The 18748-nt window shown below is 38.7% G+C and overlaps 1 protein-coding gene across 2 annotated transcripts in view; it reads right to left on the minus strand.

Moving 5' to 3' along the window:
• Positions 1–18748, minus strand: part of LOC139811091 (solute carrier family 7 member 14) — an 84181-nt gene that overhangs the window by 38234 nt on the left and 27199 nt on the right. The gene's annotated exons all lie outside the window — the stretch shown is intronic.

The raw sequence follows: 18748 nt of genomic DNA on the forward strand, positions 1-18748 counted from the left end.
TTCCGTAAAGCAATCACGTAATAGCGTACCGTGTGCGGAAAGGATCTAAACGCATCCCCTCGTTAAGGAAAATAAATACGAAGGAAGGAAAGAAGGAAGGGATTGATTTTAAAAGATTGATTATTGTGTGGTCTCGCTGATCGAAAGGTTCAGAAATGTTGTACCAACGCAAAGCTCTTCTTTGCAATCAAAGATTAAATAAAAGGAAATTCCATTTAAGAAGAAAGACGCAAAAGTGACTTGTTCTTTACCGTTCTAACAGAGAAAATTGTGATGCCACCCTCTTAATAATAAGTGGTCGAAGAATGCGGACGAGCTTTCGCTTTATCGCGATTGTCTCGGCGTGATTAGTCGTGCAATAAACAGCGGCACGAGCGTGCTTTCGTTTCGCCCTCGTTCTTAATTAAAAACTTGCGCGCGTGATATCGCGTCGGAGGAGATCGCGTTACACGACGGAACGAAGCTGCGATATTATTCTTCTCTCGCGTATCTTGCGAATTGCAATTTCCCATACAGACAGGATTTCGCCCGGCCGATATTTTTAAACCTATCGGTGTTTGCCGCACGTATACCGTCGTACCGTATTGTCGTTTCTTTTAAAGCTGACGTTCGCTGAAAATCGAAGAGCAGTACGATAACAAATTGCGACACGATGTACCCATATTTTATTATTACATTTACAAATTATGTAAGGTAATATATGATATCGTATAATAATTGCAATCCAATAATAATTACTAATAAGCAGTATTGTTTGACCAAACTGACGCATTCACATTAATTAAATCCTCGACGTTTCGACACTTGTTTTGTGTCCTTATCCAGAGTACTAAACCTGGCACTTTGTTCTAAAAAATGCCTTTCGAAAACTTCTTCGTATGTATAACGATCGTTATAACCTTCCCTTGAAGACGTCTCCAACCAACAGTGTTCTTGTATTCCAAGCAACATTAACATTTGGCAGGCATTTTTTATAGGGCTGCAACTGCTACGATCTGCAACTTCTTCTACTCCTCTTTTCCTCGTGACCATGCATATCTAATAATGTTTTCCGTAAATGGTCCGTAACACGTCCGACTATCTGATCTCGAAAACTTTTAAATTTAAATAGGAAGTTATGGTGGCAAGAAGTCATGTTACATAATAATATATCGCAACGAGGAACAAAGGCCGTAGGAACGGAAAATATATACCTATCTCATATTAGTCGCACGTGAATTTCTTGCAGTTTATCACTTCGTCAGATTTCGATATTGTCTAATTATTAAAATGAAGGAGCCTCGATCCATCCTGAATTAACAATGCGATGTAGCACAGGGTTCAGAAGTAATCGGAACGGAGACATGTGAGAGCAGTCATTCCGAGTCAGAGGACGGCATCGAACTACTTAAATATACAGAATACAAGAGTGGGTCGCAGAAGAAAAACAAAGAGAGAAATGTTATATAGCACTTATAATTCGGTCATATAGCGGATTAAGATTCTCGGTGTCTTTTTGGAGATTGATCGTATTGTTATGTTTTTTGATATAAAACATCTCCGCTATCTCTCTCTTTCTCACATTTTTCTCCCTATGCAAAACTTCGGCAGTGGACCATTTGAAATCGTGCCCATGCATCAATCGGTGTTTGCTGACTACGGAGCGCCTGCTTTCATCTTTCTTAATGTCACTCAGATGCTCCTTCACACGAGTTTCCAAGTGTCTTAATGTTTGTCCTATGTAGGACGCATTACAATCGTTGCAGTCAATTTTATACACTACACCTGTTTCCTTCATGCTGTCCAGTTTGTCCTTGCCACGTCTTATAATTGAGTCAAGTTTTTTGGAAATTGTGTGAAGGACCTCCAAGCCACATCGATTCACAGTACGGCGAATATTCTCGCTTAAACCCTTAACATAAGGAAACGCTATATGTCTCTGGGCATCAAAAGTACTGCTGACATTACTCGAGTTGATGATGTCCTTGCGATAGTTTAGCTCTTTTAGTCTTTTGTTAATTTGCTTGTCGATAAAATTTTCAGGGAAGCAGTTATTTATAAGGATGTCCTTTACAGTTTTAATGTTAGAATTATGAAATTGTTTATCCAAAAGTAAAATTGCGTGGTCAACCAGGCTTGTGATCGTGTTATTTTTGTACCTCAGTGGATGATTGGAAAAATAATTGACATAACGGCCCGAAACCGTAGGTTTTCTGTGCCAATTAGTCAAAAGTCTGTTATTGTTTCTGATAATTAGGACATCTAGAAAGGGGATAGCCCCGTTAACTTCTATTTCATGTGTGAATTTTAGACGCGGATGATAGTTATTGAAAACTGCAAGAACATCCCCAATTTTGTCTTTAGGTATTATGGCAATGACATCATCGACATATCTGCGGTAAAACGACAAACAAAAATCGAGCGAGGCAAGACAGTGAGTCTCCAGATCCTCCATTACAATGTCGGCCAATACTGGTGATAGAGGAGATCCCATCGGGCTGCCAAAGATCTGTTCGTATGTGTTTCCGTTGAAACTGAAACTGGTAGATCTCAGTACCAGCTCAATAGCATGCAAAAATTGCGGTAACCTGAGCTTTGTGATCTTGGAAATGTCCTGCCAACGTTTCTCTATTGCTTTAAGGCCTTGATTTCTCTGTCATTGATTTCTTTCACGAAGGACCAACTATCCTTGATATGAGACTCGGGGGTGCGGATGGAACGTTGTAAATGTTTGTGGAGAAAAGAAGCTACGTTATATAGTGGGCTTCCCAGAGCCAAAACGATGATCCGTAGCGGGAAACCATTCTTGTGGATCTTTGGCAGCCCGTAACAGCGTGGGAGATTGCCGTTCGTACAATTTAAGCGCCGGTAAACTACGTCCTCGATGATGCCTCCGTCCCTCCAAGATCTGACAAGTTCATTAAGTTTCGATGAAATTTGTTTAATAGGATCTTTCTTTAGTTTTTTGTAAATGAACTGGTCATTAAGCAATTCAGTCATTTTCTCGAGATATTCATCTCTGTCCATAATGACCGTAACTTGACCCTTGTCAGCTCTCGTGACAAAGACATCCTGGTTATCTCGCAAAAATTTTTTGCATTTGGCATACTTATTTAAAATGTAGCGGTCGACCCTGTCAACATGATTTTGATCTACTAAAAATCTATGCAACGAATCTGTCAACGAGCCTTGAACGCTATTAACTGCGCTATCCGGAAATTTGTGAACATTTACTTCGAAGTTTTTTATCACTTCTAAAACTGAATTCGCGCGGTCTCTATTGTCGAATTGATTGATTGGTAGCGCGAATTTATCACCCAGGCTAAGAAAACTCGAAACCGAATCCGGTATTTGTTTATTACTATGTTAACTAACCACCTCGATTTATCAATCTTCGAAAAAGGGTCTACCGAGATGTTTCGCTTTCTCATTATCCAATTGAATTTGGGGTGATTGACTTAACTTTAAAGTGTTATTATATTTCATGACCTTGTTATTGTTTGACTCGAAAAAATCAATAACCAAATTCTCAGGTAAATTTCTGAATAACAGTTTTTCAATGTTTATAATTCTAAATCTTAAGAGTTTCAAAAGATAATGGCAATCACCGATTTCCATATTTACCATGACTGCCTGGCTCCGTCTTTTGAGATTATCTAGCTTGCGTATAGCCCTACTGCCGTGGAAAAAGATGTTGAACTTTGTATTATAAATGTGCGGCGGTAATACATCATATTTCCTACAACAAATTAAGAAAGTGAGCTGTTGGCTCAATCTGCAAATTCTGTTCCATATGACTTCAGACGTGTGTTGTCATGTCCATAATTCCTTGTGATGGTCTCAAAAAATCCATATTTAGTCCAAAGCACCATCGTTAAGGTCAGTGGTGTATAATAAATTAAAAACTTTTTTTCTTCGTCATTGAAATTTAATAAGCAGTATTGTTTGACCAAACTGACGCATTTACATTAATTAAATCCTCAATTTTAATAATTCCATGGTAATTTTCTAAACAGTAGTGTTTGTGGAAATAAACCAGTTACGAATTGCCAGACGTCTATCTACACTATCGCGACCTTTCCGTCTCGAGAGCTCACTAAGAACTGAGGATGATGTTAATAAACATTATAATAATTACGTAGTGTCACAAGTTTTTTATATTTTGCGTATTACAAATATGGTTGAGATTAATTCAAAATATATGTATAATCCTAAAAAAATCTTAAAATGATTTGATACTCCAGATAATAATTACTAATTTGTAGATTTTAATATAGAGATTTTAATTTTATATGTAGTAGAAGTAATTATGTGAAAATAAATGTTTTATATTATGAACTTATTTTCGAATCGCTTTTTGTATATAAATAAAAAATGAAGATTAATCCGCCAATAATAATTCAAAACATTCAACTTTATTGAATCGACGCAAATGGCGAGTGACAGTGACGCTTAATCACAATGTTTTGACCGGGGGGGTTTGGGTCCTTCTCAAGTGTCTTGTAACAAAAAATTCGGTAACGCCGGAATTAGTTAAAATTCTAACAATAGTATGACATAGACAATCAAATATCCTACCTATAAACTGGCATGGAACTATCGCTCTCACGTGAACATCTTAGAGATACGAGAATTTTGATCAAAAAGTCATATGTCAAAAGCTAAATAAAAACACTTCTATTAGTCGTCATTAACAAATAAAAAAGTATAAAAGTATAAAGTAGCATATAATTACATGTACGGTATTGTAGAGCACTTTGATGTGAATTTCCGAGAAAAAATAATTTTGACTAATTATATATGATCATACATTATTGTTTATATGATCAGATCCGAAAATTGGCCAGGTCTGACCATGCATGCTCATACAAAATCATATATATAGACGGTCATATCTATTCATATTTGACCATTAAAATATAAAAATATAAAATTTATTTTTCTCGTTAAACATTATTTTATTGCCGAAAATCTTTATTATGTGCAAGCTTAATTAATTAAATTTATATTGTACTTGGAAAATTTGCTGACCACCGCTGGATTTGAACCTGGAACCCCTAGGATCTTGAGTCAGTCACCTTACGTACTGTGCTACAACGTTAATTAATAAAGACGTTTCGTATTGTACTACATATGTTACACTTATTGTTAGCAGATGTACGGAAGGTGTCAGACATAGATACTGTATAGTTTTCTAACAATATAATTTAATTCTACAAAAATGTAACAAATAATTGGATTAAAAATTATTTTTTTCCGTAGTAGTAGATTGTTTTGTTATGCCGCTGATTGATATTGGAACATGTGTTTTACCTGGGTTCATGCACTCGGTTCTTCTTGGGATAGTAAAACAACTTATTAAATTGTGGTTTGATAAAAAAGGTTCTTGGAATATTTAAAAAAAAGAGTAAAGATATTGATAATTTTATCACAAATATACGACCATTTCAATCATTTTGTCGATTACCAAGACCTTTAACATATTATCAATTTTATAATGCATTCGAAAATTACAATTTTTTGTTATTTTATTCTCTTATAGCTCTTATTGATCATTTGCCTAATGAATATTTTCAGCACTGGATGATATTAGTTATAGCATTGTTTAATTTACTTCAAAATCAAATTACACAGTTTGATCTTAAACAATCAGATATTTTACTTAAATTATTTGTAAAACAATTTGAAAAACTGTACAGTGACAGAGAATTAATGTGTAATACTCATCAACTTATACATTTGACACTATGCGCCGAAAGATGGAGTCCATTATGGGCGACGTCAGCTTTTCCTTCGAGAATTATATCGGATTTGTTGCAAAATGTGTGCATGGTAATAAACACTTGGGTCAAGAAATTGTCAATAATCTAGTTATTGCTCAAGGAGTACTAATTTTGAAAAGTCCGTGCCATTGAACGGGAATGTAATGCTAATAATGTAATGTACAATGGAATATGAGATCAAAAAGCTATGAGCTCTTAGGTAAATACGTAACAAATATAGAATTCAATAATATTGAACGTCATTTGCTTACATACGAAGGTTTTGATATATATATCATATAGTCATACATGAATTCATATACAGTCAGGTATGAGTCAGGCTTGATAAGGTCTAATCATATATGAATCTGTACCTACTCATACGAATTAGAATATATTAGTCATATCAGCATAGAAATGGTCAGATCTAAATACGCACAATTATATATAGATATATATCTAGTTATATATAAATTTACATATAGTCAGGTGCAAGTTCATATTAGCCAGTCATGATTAAATAGAATCATACATAGATTTAAATATAGTCATATATGAATTCATATACAGTCTGGTACGAGTCAGGCTTGATTAGGTCTAATCATATATGAATCTGTACCTACTCATACGAATTAGAATTTATTAGTCATATCAGCATAGGAATGGTCAGACCTAATCATATATGGATCCATATATAATCATACAAGGAGCAAGATGTAAATATACATGATCATAAATATACCCATATATATTCATTTATGATTCTATACATAATCATATACAATTATATATGATTAGTCAAAATTATTTTTTCTCGGGTTTCTTGCATAACGAACGGTTAAACGGAGTCACACAAATGGGAGATAACGAACGGTCGGGAGCAAGCAAGCGACTGTCGCAATTACAAGATGTTCATTGTTATAAGGTTAAAAGAATAAACATTGCGGAACTATATATATAAAAGATGACTTTGTCGTATATTGGATTTAGATTCTCGGTATCCTTTTGCAAGTTGATAGTATTCGCTTGTTTTTTGATGAAGAACATCTCCGCTATTTCACGCTTCCTAACGTTCTTTTCTTTATGTAAGTATGTCTACCTCAGACCATTTAAAATTATGCCGACAAGATACGCGGTGCTCGCTCACCACCGAACGACATCCGTCATCCTTCCTGATGTCGTTTTGGTGCTCATTAATACGCGTTTGCAGATGTCTTTTTGTCTGTTCGATATAAGACGCATCGCAATTACCGCAGTTTATCCTATACATATACGAGCTCGGTTTCATGGTTCTTATCAAGTGTATCCATTCCTTTTTATATTAATACATCGAGCTTCTTCGGGATGATGTATACTGTATCGAGGCCCACTCTATTTAACGCGAACCGTATATTCTCGCTGAGAACCTTAACAAACGGTATGGCTAGGTATCTTCGAGCATCGAAAGTGTCAGTGCGTACTTTGTCATCATTGTCACCACGGTGACGGAGTTGTTTAAGTCTGGTGTTGATTTGTCTACTGATTAGGTTGTCAGGGAAGGAATTGTTAAGTAGAATAGTTTTTACTGTCTCAAGATTATTTCGATGGAAACGTTTATCGGAAAGCAATACGGCATGATCAGTGAGGCAATTTATAGTGTTAATCTTATATTTAAACGGGTGGCTTGAAAAAAAGTTGATGTACCTGCCAGAGAAAGTGGGTTTCCGGTACCAATTAGTTAGTAAATTTAAGGCGAGGGTGGTAATCGTTAAAAACATCGAGTATGTTGATTAACTTGTCTCGGGGTACGACAGCGAAGATATCGTCCACGTAACGATAAAAAATCGCAATGACGAAGTCGAGTGAATTTAAACAATGAGTTTCCAAGTCGTCCATGACGATGTCCGCGAGGATTGGGGAGAGAGGGGAGCCCATCGGACTACCAAAAATTTGCTCGTATACTTGACCATTAAAGGAGAAACTTAGTGGATTTCAGGACTAGATCGATAGCGTATAAGAACTGTTTTAAACTGAATTTAGTGTTCACCGAGATCTCGCCCCATCTATTTTCTATAGCCTTGAAGATTAATTCCTTCGGGATATTAGTGTAAAGGGCCGTGACGTCGAGTGAAACTAAGATCTGGTCATTATTAATTGTCAGATTCTTTATCTGTCTCGCGAATGACCAGCTATCTTTAATGTACGAATTAGGTCGGCGCACGGATTCGTGTAGAATGTAGGTAGCTAGCCACGTTGTAAAGCGGGTTCCTTATAGCCGAGACGATTATGCGTAGGGGAAACCCAGTCTTGTGAATTTTTGGTAGCCCGTAACATTTATTTATTTAATTTATTTATTTAATTTAATTTATTGCGATGCATAGTAGTGGATACAGTTAGAGTATAATGAGTGCACGCAAATGGTAAGGCATCAACAAATTGTTGTTTCTATGCCTACCAGTGGAGACAGTGTGAGTTGATATAATACTAAATACTAAATATATAATATAATATAGAAACAATAAATAATACAAAAATAATGGATTCGCTCACGGGATTCGCTCAATACTAAATACTAAATATATAATATAATATAGAAACAAATAAATAATACAGAAACAATGGATTCGCTCACTCGCACATGTGCGCGTTAGCAGACACGACCGTGCAAGCAATCAGCAATGCGCAGGTTGAGATGCATTTCTGGCAGGAAGTGCAGTTGATAGAATAAAAGTGGACGTAGCTGTACGAAAGGAGGGCAGGGAGGATAAGGATCTTATGGAAGAGGGAAGGTCATTGAAATATTTGACTGCACAGTAGGAGAACGAAGCGCGAAACTTGGCGGAGTGATGCGATGGAAAGGAAAGAAGGTCAGGGTAACGAGTATTTGGGGCGTTAACGGCATGAAGCTCAGAGTTAAGATGCAGGAGACGTCGGAGGTAAGGAGGAGTGTCAGACTGAAGAAGACGGAAAACCAGGCAACAGAGATGAAGTATAAAACGTTGTTGGATTTTTAACCAACGGGAGTTTGAATAGAGTGGAGATATATGGTCAAATTTACGGACATTGTAGGAGAAGCGGAGACATGAGTTTTGAATATATTGGATACGATTCAATAGTTGTTGGTTAAGTGCTGGAATATAAACGACGTCGGCGTAGTCAAAGAGTGAGACGACAAGAGCTTGGGATACATGAAGCTTCTGAGAAGTGGAGAGTATGTGCCGAAACGGATATAGAAGACGAAGTCGAGCAAAGGCAGCCCGACATTTTACGTCAACGTGTTGTTTAAAAGACCAGGAAGAGTCAACGTGAACGCCGAGTATTTTTATTGAGGATGATAGAGGTATGGGTACGGAGTTCAGATAAAGATCGAAGGATTGAAGCTGAGACAACAGCACTGGAGAACCTGCAATGAGAAGTGAGGATTTGGAAGGGTTAAGGTGCAGTCCATTTGAGGATGCCCACTTAGCTACTGCTTCAAGGTCAATGTTCAATGCAGCAACGGTAGAAGAGACGTCCGACAGACGGAATGTTTTGCGAAAAATCACGTCATCGGCATATTTAAGAAGTTCTGCAAAGAAAGGAGTGGAGCACAGATCAGCGATGAAAATGATGAATAATAAAGGTCCGAGAACGGAGCCCTGAGGTACGCCCGAGAGAACAGCGCGAGTAGGGGAGAAGATAGGCAAGGGATTATATAAAAGAACGCGCTGGAAGCGATTTATTAGGTAAGATTGCATAAAGGACAAGGCTGAAGGACATCGTGGGAGGTTACCGTTTGTGCATCTTAATTTATAAAACGTAGGATTATCAACGATGTCATTGCTATGCCAAGACTTTACAAGCTTATTAAGTTTAGTGGTTAACTTATCGGATCCTTGTCCAGTTTTTTATAAGTAGTTTCGTCATTGAGGAGGTCAATCATTCGATTAGTATAATCGCCTCTATCCATAAGAACTGTAACTTGACCTTTGTCCGCCTTAGTGACAAAAACATCGTTGTTATTCCTTAAATATCTCTTACATGTCTTAAACTCCTTTAGAATATCGATCTATATAATTAATGTGTTCGGGCATATTTAGGAAGGCATGTAAGGAATTTGCGATGGAATTACGTGTTGATAACATTAGGTGGAATTCTACGACTATTGACCTCGAAATTTTTAATCATGTCAACCGCGTTCACCGAGTGAACAACCGGTAGGCCGAATTTATCACCAAGGTTAAGAAATCGCAATACATTGTCGGGAATGGCTTTATTGCTGATGTTAATAGACCATTTGGTTCTGTCGTTTTTGAAAAAAGAGCCGTACGGGTTGTGCTTATTAAATAATCTGTTAAACTTATTGATAGAGTTACTTTTAACTGTGTTCTCATGTTTAATGATTTTACGTCTATTAACATCATAAAACTCATCCAGAAATTGTACCGGTAAGCGAACAGCGAACCGCTCCTGTACGTGATTAATTTCAGAGTTCAAATATTTTAAGTGATGGTTTAGATCCCTGATTTCAAGACACAATACGGTCTTTTGGTAGCGTATGTTGTAATTATTAAACCTGTGTTTCACATTACGGCTCCTGAATGCGATGCTAAAACGTAAGTGCGAGATGTGTGTTGGCGATAAGTCACATCGTCTACATCTGAAAGAAAATTAGTTGTCGCGCTCTGCTGACCTTCGTAAAAAAAAAAACCGTTATTTCTATCTAGAAACTACATGTAATTTAAAGCTTATAAAGTTTATTGACAATTTATATAAAGCTTTAAACTACATTCACGACAACGATGAAATTAAAAAGGGGGTCACACTGATGTTCTTTGGCGGTGTAGCGAAAACCACGGAGCCTCCTCGTCGCTGAGAGGAGATATCAATGTCTACATCGTCGGTGATCCCAGTAGTACCGCCAAGTCGCAATTTCTTAAATGTGTAACCGATCTCTCGCCCAGAGCGGTTTACACGCCTGGAAAGGCGTCAACTGTAGCTGAAGATGATAACAGATTATTTAATACACTTTTATCATTTCATCACCTTTCCAGCTGGTTTGACGGCTGCAGTTGTACGAGACAAAGAATCTTCGGACTTCGTCATAGAAGCTGGAGCGTTGATGCTCGCGGATCATGGCATCTGCCGTCAAGCTGTGTTATTGCAATTATCCGTTCTTAACAGTGCTGAACTAAGGGTGTCACGTTTTCCTCGGAATGAAGATATTGCAAAAATTCCCGTAGAATTTTTCTTTAATTTTTCTTTCTTTAATTGTATGTCCACTTGATGCGCCAGCTAATTACTGTCGCCCGACTTACTTGATGCGCACGAATACATTGATATGCTGCTCCTTCGACATCCTCGAGTTTCCTCTGCTTTCGTGATCCGGACAAAGTCAAAACAATCATTGAAACAACATTCGCGGCGAACGGTATTTATTAAATGTCGAACACTGAGTTTCTCGCCCATGCGCAATAGCAACAATTTTATATGGTAACTAATAAAAAGAATTTTACTTATTATTAATATTATCTGGATTCCCTTTGTGTGGAAAAATGTCTTAGAATTTTTTATATTATTAATCAGAATTTCTATGAAAATTTTAAGACTCAGATTTTTTAATACAAATTGGAACATTTTTCAGAAAACTAAACAAAAATTCAAAAAGTACTAAAAATCGGCTTAGATTCTCTACATTAATTATAGATACCGCTTAATAAAAAAAAAATGTTAAAACCGAATTGGGCTTTAATTAAATTAATCAACTTCGTCGGGACACCATGCGACTCCAATGCCTTCCAAATCTCCTCTCTGCGCACCGAGTCAAAAGCTTTTTCGAAGTCAACAAATACTAGATACAGATTGGCTTGAAATTCCTGTGACTCCTTGATGATTAACCTCAAGCTGTTAATGAGATCCACACACGACTTATTTTTCCTAAAACCAGCTTGTTCCTTTCTTAGCAGACTTTCAAGGGGGTCCGTTAAGCGCTTCAGGAGGATCTTATTGAATACCTTAGTTACGGTGGGGAGGAGCGCAATCTCTCTCCAGTTATTACAATCCCTGCGATCGCCTTTCTTTGGTATCTTGACTATCAGGGACTCTTTCCATTCCGTAGGGATTACCTCTGTAGACCAGATCTCAGCAAACAACGTGTGTAGAAGTCCTGCAAGCAGCTCCGGGTTCACTTTCAGGCACTCTGGGGCAATGCCATCAAGGCCAGGCGCTTTACCATTCTTTAACTCAGAAATGGCAGCAGCAATCTCGCTCCTGGACGGTATATTGGTTTTTATAGCCCGGTTAGGCAGAATTCTTTTGCCCCGCAGTTCCCTACCATCTCCTCGGTCCTCACCCCTCCTATCCAGATGCACAGAGTTAAGAACTTCATTGAAGTGTTTGCGCCATCTCTCCAGTTGCTCCTTGGTGGTACAGAGCAGCTTGCCGTCTTTGTCCTTGACGGTTTTGTCCAGCGCCGCATGCTTATTACTCAGTTGCTTGACGCACCTGAATACTGTATCAACGTCTCCCTTTTGAGAGGTTTTCTGTGTTAAATCTGCAATGGATTCAAGGTACGCGGATTTGTCCTTCCTGGCTTGCTTTTTAATGCAGAGCGTGATTTGTTTCTCTTTCTCCGTCAGCGCGAGCTTTCTGGTGGGATCACTTGCTTGAAGCAATTGTATGCTAACTTTATTGCGTTCGTTGACCAAACCCCAGAAATCAGAAGATAACCATTCCTGTCTTGGTTTACGAACGACTCCCATTGTTTCACCAGCAGCCTCCTTAATGCTATCCCTCAGCGCCTTTCATTTATTATCGGCGCCTACCAACTTGTCAACTTGAGCGGCGGCAACCTTTTCCACTACCATTTCTTGGTAGCTGTATTTGGTTTCGTCAATTTTTAACTTCACCGTGTCATATCTTGCTCTGGTTAGTTTTGGCTTGTACACTTTCCTCAAGTTGATCCTCATTTCAGCTATCATCAAATAATGATCGCTCTCGATTGTCGCACTCCTTTTATTTCTCACATCAAGCAGTATATGTCTCCAGTTCTTGCTCAGGCATATATGATCAATTTGCGTTGGGCATTCGCTGAGCCTCGCCTCGCCCTTTCCAGGTGATTTTGTGTAACTTTTTATAGGGGAAAATCGTGCCTCCCACAACCAATTTGTGAAAAAGACAACTCCAGAAGACGCTTGCCGTTGTCGTTTCGAGGGCCAAGGCCGTGCTTGCCAGCTATCTCCCGATAGTCCGCATTTTCACCTCTGACACGGGTATTCAAATCGCCCATTAATATAACAAGATCAGATTTGCTTACATTTCTTAATAAGGCCTCTAGTGTGTCGTAAAAGTTGTCCTTGGCTTCGGTATCAGCATCTTCAGTAGGTGCATAAACATTTATTAGAGAGATGTTACGGTGTTTGGCCTTTAGTCTTACGAATATGACCCGTTCCGACACTGGTTTTCAATTTATCAACGATGGAGCCAATCTCTTACTTAAGTATATTTCTATACCTCTAATATGCGGATCATTTTTGTTGGGCATGCCTGAGTAGAGCACTAGGTCCCCCGTTGATGTTTTAACCTCTTCCTGTCCGTTCCATCTCATCTCGCTGATGCCCAGTAAATCGATGTTTAATCTTTTGCATTCAGCGGACAGTTTTTTTCAGTGTTTTTTGCAATTATAAATAGAGACTTACAAATGGTCGCAGTGGTCGCACACATGATCGTAGCTTTTTATCTCGACAACAGAGAACAGAGAACAAACTGCTACAGAGAATGAGAGAACCGTACTCTGCCATACTCAACGTGACAACGTGACACAACGACTGATTTTAAAATCATTTTGTATATAAAATATAATCGTGTATTCGGGCAACATTTATTTAATATTCTTAAATATGTTTATATTCTATCATGAAATAAAAATAGATATGATAAATAATGAATGGAGATGAAGATAAAAATGACAGGCGCGCGATCTAAGTTTCGTTAACGAGAAGTCGATGGAGAATGATACATTTGCATTTCGCAATTGTATGGCATCCCGCAGCGCGATGACAAGACTTAACACGAAAGAAGTGACGTAAAGAGACGGTTGATGTTCCACTGTGAAATATTACGAGTAACATACAAAGGATTAATTGCGTTCTGCCATGTTAAAGCGCGATTATGCGGCGATCGGACGATTTCGCGACGCATTTTTGCTTACTGTTGCTTCAAAATAAAATCGCGCTTGCATTATTGAAAACTATTTTCATATGTTACTTAATGGAACGCGAGAAATAAAGTTTTCATGCAAACTGAGTGGTCGGGATTCTCGTAAGATTTTTATTTTACTGGCGTAATATTTTCGCTAAACGCTATATGCGCAGGAAATGAGGATACTTTCGGGACGACGGAGAATAGAGGTTTTCACATGCGCATTTTTATTCAACGATAAATATATTTTAAAAATAGTGACGTACGGAATTGAAACGCATTTGTATGTAAAAGAGGGAATATAAACAGAATTGCACTGAAATATATTAATGCAATAAAAATGTAATTATTATTTTTTTAAACAGTAAAGTTTATATACATTCTGTCGTACGAGCGCAGAGAAACGTCTGACTGTTGTACACATTTAAATTTACCAAAATCCATGTATTTTTCAAACATCGGGTCGCGAAGGTTTTCCACTGGCATAGTTTGCATCTCTGCTGGGAAATTTCGCGCATTCATTCCAAGCGATACGGATTTCGTGACTTGTCAGCGCGACGCGACGTGTCGCACGTGCCGGGTTTCTCTCTCGGTGACTCTTGGGTAAAATTCCGAGTATCTTGAAAATCCATTATCAGCGAGAGGCAAGTAAAATTTACTTTCAACCTCGCCCGCGCATATCCCCTGAATAATTTATTCCCTTTAATACGCCGAGTACCTTCCCATTCACTCGTTCGACGATTATCCCGGCTGTTCGCTGTTTGCATAATCCGTCGTGAAGAGTGCATCGCGTCTGCATTATAATACGACGATCTTACCGTGCGATATTTTAATCGAGTTCGAGTAACAGTAGGAGAATGAGTAATCGTTCAAATGATTGTGATATCTCATCGAAACTTTCACTGAACAGGTATCCATTTGACTTTCCTACGTCCACCGATTTATGGAAATAATATATCTTTCGCAGTAATTCAACTCAATATCGAACCCACTTTCCACAACCTGACGAGAAGTGTCGCCATTTATCGTAATGTTTTTTAAATATTTGAAATTAAATACACAATAATATTTTAAATTAATATCCTTATGAGATAAAATCTATAACCGATGAGATAATACAGTTTAAAAATTTAAAAGTACTGATATTTCAGGCCAGAGAGCTCTCGATTAATTGAAGAATTCTCGATGAAAATTGATTGTGTGCGTCAATAAGAAATAATTTGATATTTTTAGCAGGCAAATATGCGGTCGAATCGATTAAACCTTGACGTCGCGATTTCGGGGGACGGTTATCGAAGAATAATTTCGCAGGATGATAAGAGTAGACGCATGATAATTTGTCATTCTCAGATAAGCTCTTATACGGATAGGAGCTCACCGTCCGTCAGAGAGAAACGTGTGAAAGAGCTGCGCCGCGTTGAGGAGCAACGTCGCCAGATAATAAATCGATAATTCACGTGCGCGACTTCCGACCCTGGGAACAAGCGAGCCGAAGAAAAGAGGGCCGCATTGCGGTATATATGTCGGCGACATTTTTTTCAGAGCTCGTTTGTCTTCGGAAACGGCCGATTTGCCGTTCGATTATGCGGTGGGTCTGGCCATCTCTTCGCGACTACGTCGTTTTGCGCTTTTAGGCGGGATGATGGATGAAATCCGATGTTAAGTTTCTTTTTTTTTATAGCTCCGTATTCGTCCGATAGGTATTATTTGTCGAATCACGCAAATGAAATTATCCTCTGAATTGTTCCCATTTGTATTATTATTACCTGTTTCGTCCACACGAGCAACAGAATCGCTTGATTTATTACGAATATTTTATTTGCGACATTTCACGGGAAGAAACTTTCCCTTTATTGTTCAGAATATTATTCTTATAGGTATAAAGCCTTTCATTATTTTCGATTACTTTGTATGTCAAAGACGGTCCGGAAGTTTTATGATAAACTACTCGTTTGACTTATTTACTCTTGTTTATTTGATAACCTTTAAACTATACTCTCTCTGCGCCGCCGTAGAAGCTATTTTTAATCTCATAAAGGGCTTATGTTCAGACAGATATTATTAACCCTTCGCTGGAAATAACAATCTTACACATCGGTATCATTTTTAATTATTTTTTACGTGTGCATACGTGTGCCATTCAGTTTGCATTTCTGCCGGATAAACTTAGAAACACCTGAAAAATATGTTAAATTTTATCTCATCTGCGGATAGCGTAATTATCCTCAACTGCATATATGTCCCTTTAATCCTTGTTCAACAAACGCCAGAACTGTCTATACATTTCCGCGGATATTTGCTCTTTAATTATTTTTTCTCGTTTCATCGGCAGACAGCTGACAGACGATTTCTAAATATTCTTTCAAATATTTTGATACAAAATATTGCACGTTATTTCATTAAAGAACAGAAAATATTTGTAATGTATGCGCTACATATGCGGAACATTACGTGCGCACTTAAGTCCTGGCTCTCCCAGGTGAGCCCCGGGGCTTAAGTACGATTACAGAGATTCACAGAAAGAAAATGTAGATAATAATCGGTTTTGCGTTCGCAGCGGTGCGGCGCGGTTATTTCCATACGATTTGCAAGAGGCGTGATATCATAGCGCGGCAGAAGCTTTCGAGTCGGTCGGTCGTTATTGCGCAAGCTATAAAAGAGAGAGAGAGAACGAGAGAGAGAGAGAGAGAGAGAGAGAGAGAGAGAGAGGGGGGAAGGAAAATACCGTTTTTAATACTAATTTTAATTCAAGTCGACACGCCTCTTATTGAACGCGGTACTTTTTCATTCTTCTGGGTGGAAAGGAGAAGAATCGTGACTTCGTGCTCGCAGGCTCCCCTTCGACGAGGGGAAGGCAGCCCTCTGTATATGTGCGTTAGCACGCGGCCCTTTGCACTCTCCCGTTAACTCTCATGATGTTAACTTCGACCCTGAAATTTCCAGAGACCATTACCATTAACGTTTTCCCAGGAAGGCAAAGAAGGATGTGTGTGTGTGTGTGTGTTCCCGCGAAATTTGTTTAGAATTCGCTTAATTTAAATTCCTTACGCGCAAGGAGATCGATACTTGGGCGTTACATGCCGCAGCATGCGACAATGATCGAGATAATGTAACAATCGCGTTCCTCGTTTTAGTGCTGCCGTAGGTAATTTTTTAATCGTCGGTAATTTTTTTCAGGCGACGATTAAAAACGATTACAAGAGAATAATATTTCATTAGCTCCACGCGCGTCGGACACGCTATAAATTTATTTCACTTTTATCGGTCGCGTATCAGTTTCACTACTGTACATTGAAGAGTAAAAATCCACGTGTAAAATTTATGCGCGATTTATGATTTGCAAGCATGATTCGTAATTTATAGTGACCAAAAGAGAGGACTTCTATTTCGAGTGAACCCAATTCGCTTGCTCGTGCCACTTTTGCATTGTGCACTTATCGTATTAAGTATTTAGATATGACGTATTACAGCATTTCGAGAGATTAAACATTATTTTTACGCTATCCTCGCGCTGTTTCGTAAAGAACTCTACAAACTTCGAAATAGCATTATCCCCCTGTAACATGGATGCCCGATACCTACCGCGAAAAAAGGAAAATGCACTTTGTAAAACGAAGGCGAGCGAGCTCGATTCTCGTATCCTACTGAACGGTCACGGGCTGGCGATTTTGCGGTTATCGATCCCGCCCTCGCGGTGTGTTCACCTCCCGGTGCCGTTAAAACAACCGTACCGTAATGCTAGTACGTATGCACGTATACACATACACACGCGCACGTATACACGCAAATATTCCCGTCGATACATTCGAGAGAAGAACTCTCTTTCTCTCTCTCTCTCTCTCTTCTTTCTTTCTCCCTCCCCCCTCTCTCTCTCTCGGTCTCTCTCTCTTTGTCTCTTTGTAATTCTCTCGAAGAATCGCAGACGTCGGCCGGACGTGAGAATTCTAATCCGGAGTCGAGAGTTCTCGCCCGTCATAAACTACAAACTGGAGGAGCTTATTCGTGCACCCCCATTCATACCCCGTATAACACCTGGTGAGTTTGCAGGCGCCGGAGATTCTGCAATTGCAGAAGTCAGCCGTACTCGATAACTCGCCAACTTTTCCGTTACGCGATTGCGAAACTTTCTCTTTATGCAGCTCCCGAGGATTCAGATATTCAATAAGGGACCTCCCATTCGTGACGTTACTTGTTCACATGCTATCTTGCGACATTGTATGAAAATGGAAAGACGTAGTGCCGTGGATAATCTAACGTTAATTTTAGTTAGACTGTTCTATAACGTATTGTCACGATAAAAACGATTCAAATGGTCTCGCGGAGGATTTGGACTCCACAAGAGAGAGAGAGAGAGAGAGAGAGAAATCAGTTTTCCTTAATCTTATTTAAATTTTAAAAGCAAACAGAACTAAAAATTTCGTACTCGCACGCACTTCTGATCTCGGGCGTTGAATTTTGCATGCTGACATTTTCCCATTTTCCGACAATTTTCTTAATAGATTCCGTAAATATTAGTAACGTGTCAAGATGGCTTTTACGTCGAAATGTCAGGTCCCACAAAGCGCAGGTAAGGACACCCGTGAGGTTTTAGTCGGTAAAAATCCGACACTCCCCCCGTTCCTTTGCCAGGAGGGCGAGGGGGTCTTCCCCCCACAACACCCGGGGGGCTATCGGGCGTAGCCCGGTAGTTGAAGATTTCCTCACGTAAAAAAAAAAAAAAAAAAAAAAAGATGAGAAAAGTTGTTTCGGACGACATAAGCGGATGTAATAATACAAAAATAATCGCGTTAAAAGTCGCGATTTTTCCTGAAGGCCGGATTTCCCGAGGGTCGAGCTAATGATTGAGCTCG

Source organism: Temnothorax longispinosus, chromosome 4, assembly GCF_030848805.1.
Source record: "Temnothorax longispinosus isolate EJ_2023e chromosome 4, Tlon_JGU_v1, whole genome shotgun sequence".
NCBI lineage: Eukaryota > Metazoa > Arthropoda > Insecta > Hymenoptera > Formicidae > Temnothorax > Temnothorax longispinosus.